Consider the following 4,449-nt stretch of genomic DNA (forward strand, 5'->3'; position numbering starts at 1 on the left):
GCAACAATATTGGTATAGCAAAAACACTGTTTACACATTATGGCTTTTGTACACTCAAGGTGAAACAAAATCAAAACAGTTAACTAGCTCATGTTATGGCCCTCTAAGAAATACAGAAAAATTCCCATTCCAACTATAGAATATATAGAATTCACAATATATGAACCCAAGAGGACTACCATTTAGGATTTAACACGCCACCCCTGACCTTCCATTCCTAGGTGAGTATGTGCTTTCTTATGTCTCATTTATGTTTCAGCATTGGTAAACTCTATTTTCATTTATAAAATGGACACTTTACTACAGGATGTTATAGCAGTCTTAAAGGTTCTATTCACCATTATTTGAAATAGATTTATTCCCCTTCAATGACTCCTGTCAGGAAAAAAACTAAAACTTTATTTCTCCTTCATGAGGCAGGGGCCACTTGGGGGTGGATGCAGCCAAGTTATTCCCTAATATATAAATTACACTTACTTAGTGCTGGGGAGGAAAGTGGCCCATGTGTATATGCACTAGGTCTCACACTACCAGGGGCTCTTTCATGTGATTTCATTTATTTCTCATTAAACCCCATTAGATAGGTCATGTTATTAGTCCCATTTTAGTAACATTTAATAATGAAAAAACAAAAGCACAGAGAAAATCATGTTCTCAACTAGTAAGTGTTGTACCTGGGGTTTAAGCCCTTCTGATATGAAAACCAATGTCCCTTTCATAATACCACAGTTTTCCTCCGTTATAACACCTGTGTTTATTTGTTCTTCTCTCACCCCCAGTACCCCACATCAAATATAAGGTAAGCTAGACGTTGGAGTCAGCGTTTCAAAAGGGCAGGGAGTGCTGAAGAAGTAAAGCCCCAAGTTTAAAAAACAGTAATAAAGTATAGTTATTGAGAAACCTTGTAAAACAAGAAGAAGAGAGTCGGGGGGAGGAGGGATGACGAGGAAGGAAAAGAGGACAATTTGAAATGCTGAGGGCTGTTTCCAATTTATTTTGAAATGAAGGTCAATGAGAACCAATACCATTTCTTTTCAGATTTCTTGTACCTTCCCCACTGGTTGTGTTTTTTGTTATCCTAGTCTTGTACCTACTTGAAGGCAGAAAAAAAATCCTTTCAAAGATTAAAGAATTTTACTGTGGCTCTGCTGAGCTGAGGAACAGTTGGAACTTGAATGAGGGGCGTAGTGTGCCTGACATCTGGGGGAGGCGCCTAAATGAAACAGCAGGTAGTAGCAATGGAAAAGGGCAGGCTGAATCATCCCTGAGACTTTGCGATAAGAAGAAAAGACTTACTCTATTTCTCCTTCAATAATATAATAAGAGTTGACATTTTTTTGAGTATTCCTATGTTCCCAAAACTGTTTTAAGCATATGCTATCTGTTAATTCTCACAAAATCCTGTGCGATATGTACTAATATTACCCCCATTTTATAGAGGAAGAAATTGAGGCCCAGAGAAATAACTTGCCCACAGTTATATAAGCTGTCGTTTTCCCCGCTTTTTTCTCTTCTCTCCTCCATGTTTTCAACCATTTCTTAAAAGAGAAATGTGAATTTACTTATTTCCCACTTACTCTTTAACCCAATAAAATTTGGCTTCTATCCTCTCCACTCACCCCCAACAATACACATAAATGGACCTTTCAGAAGCATCACCTGTGACCTCTTAACTCCCAGCTCCAGTGACCTGTTTTTATTCCTCATCCCATTTCACTTCTCTGAAGCATTTCATAATGTGGACACTCCCCTTCCCTTTGACTGCCCAGGAGCCACCTATGCCTGGCTTTGCTCCTGTTTTGCTGGCCACTTGCCTACAATCCTTGTTTCAGCCACTTTTTACATTTCTGGACAGCTTCCAGCTTTGTCTTTCACCCTCTTCTCTTCCAGTTCTAACGAGTGGGTCTCAGGAAGACATCAGAATCATCTGGGAGATTTTTTAAACTATTCACACCCGCTGCCAAGATCCTGGGTGTTCTGATACATCCCACACCCTGTTGGGGAGTAGAAGCAGGAAGAAGTATGTTACCACTACCAGAATACCTAGTGAATTTAACCAAATAGACATTTGCGAAGAGAGAACTCATCTTTCCTTTTCTTTCCAAAAGGTTATACCTCCCTCACTCCCACCTCCAAAATAGATACTACCAAGAATCACATTTGCCTTCCTTTCCCTCAATTTTAAAAATCTTTTAAATGGTGTATATTGAAAATAATGAAAAGAGGGAAATAGAGGTGGAGAAGAGAAAAGAGAGAAATGGATGGCCCAGGCAGTGTGTGTTTCTGCAGAGCAACATTAGGAAAAAGATATAAAGGAAGCAGCAAGCTTGGAATCCATGTCTGTTCATCATGGGGGAAACGGGCTAAGACTTGTAGCCAAGTCCGCTCAGTCGAGGATGTTCTGGTGTGGAGAGAGGCTTGGTTATGCCATCTGTTGAGGTGAGAATGTAGTGTTTGGGATTTCAGCCTTTTTGTGTACAAGAGATTCCCTCTTTTAATTCCCTCCATTTAAAAATAATAATAGGGCTTCCCTGGTGGCGCAGTGGTTGAGAGTCCGCCTGCCGATGCAGGGGACACGGGTTCGTGCCCCGGTCTGGGAAGATCCCACATGCCGCGGAGCAGCTGGGCCCGTGAGCCAGGGCCGCTGGGCCTGCGCGTCCGGAGCCTGTGCTCCGCAATGGGAGAGGCCACAACAGTGAGAGGCCCGCATACCGCAAAAAAAAAATAAAATAAAATAAAAATAAAAATAAAAAAAAATTAAAAAAAAAATAATAATATCACCTATGTGAGTAGTGGTATGTCAATAAGCAGAGTTCATTAAATAGTCTTAATGGATAGTAAAGCTACTCTTTATTGGGCCAAGTACTTTGCTAAGAACTTTATAGGTATTATCTCACTTAATCTTTACAACAACTCCATGAAGAAGATACTATAATTTTATTTCTTTTGCAAATAAGTCAAGAATCTTGCCAGGCACTAATTTGAAAAGATGCATGCACCCCAACGTTCATAGCAGCACTATTCACAATAGCCAAGACATGGAAGCAACTTAAATGTCCATCAACAGATGAATGGATAAATAAGATGTGGTATATATGTACCATGGAATACTACTCAGCCATAAAAAGGAATGAGCCATTTACAGCAATATGGATGGACCTAGAGATTATCATACTAAGTGAAGCGAATCAGACAAAGACAAATATTAAATGATATCACTTATATGTGGAATCTGAAATATGATACAAATGAATTTAGTTACAAAACAGAAACAGACTCACAGACATAGATAACAAACTTATAATTACCAAAGGGGAATGGGGTGGGGAGAGATAAACTAGGAGTTTGGGATTAATAGATACAAACTACTATATATAAAATAGATAAACAACAAGGTCTGACTATATAGCACAGGGAACTATATTTAATATCTTTAATAACCTATAATGGAAAAGAGTATGAAAATATATATAGTATAACTGGATCACTTTGCTGTACACCAGAAACTAACACAACATTATAAATCAACAATAATTCAGTTAAAAAAATAAAATAAAATAAAGAATCTTGCCAGGTAAGAGCAGAGCAAGGATTTTAACCAGTGTTGGTTCAGCCAATGCTCTTAAGCAACATTATTTCACATCTAAATGTGATTACCCGATATCATTAGTCACTAGGGAAATACAAATGAAACCACAGTGAGACACTAGTACACCCCCATCAGAATGGCTGAAATTAATACTGGCAACACCAAGTGTTGGAAAGGATATAGTGCAACTGTAACTCATACATTGTTGGTGAGAGTCTAAAAATGCTCTAAACACTTTGGAAGAAGTTTGGCAGTTTCTAATAAATTTAAACATACACTTGCCCTTTGACTCGATGATCCCACTTCTATATGTATACCCAAGAAAAGTAAAAATATATGTCCACATAAAGATGGACACTATAAGGACGTATAATACATGGCAGCTTTATTGGCAATAGCCCCAAACTGGAAACAGCCCAGGTATGTGAAGAATGAAAAAACAAACTGTGGTATATTCTTTTAACGGAACACTACTCAACAATACAAAGAAATAAACTACTAATACACTCAGTGACACGAATGCACTCACAGATATTATGCTAGAAAAAAAAAAGACACAAAAGAGTACATGCTGTATGATTCCATTTGTGTGATGTTCTAAAATTGATAAAACTAAATTATTGTTTTAAGAATATTTAATTAAGAATAGGGAGCTGTGGCTGTCTGAACAAGGCGAGAGGGGTTGACTGGGAAGAGGTATGGGGGAACTTTCTAAGCTACAAAAATATTTTATATCTTGATAGGGGTGTGGGGTATATGGGTGTATCAATTAGTCAAAATTATATAGGTAAGATTAGCACATTTTAATACATGTAAACCTAACCTTAAAAAAACTATATAAAGAAATAATAATAAAGTTG

Source organism: Lipotes vexillifer, unplaced genomic scaffold (assembly GCF_000442215.2).
Source record: "Lipotes vexillifer unplaced genomic scaffold, Lipotes_vexillifer_v1.1 scaffold1078, whole genome shotgun sequence".
Classification (NCBI taxonomy): Eukaryota; Metazoa; Chordata; class Mammalia; order Artiodactyla; family Lipotidae; genus Lipotes; species Lipotes vexillifer.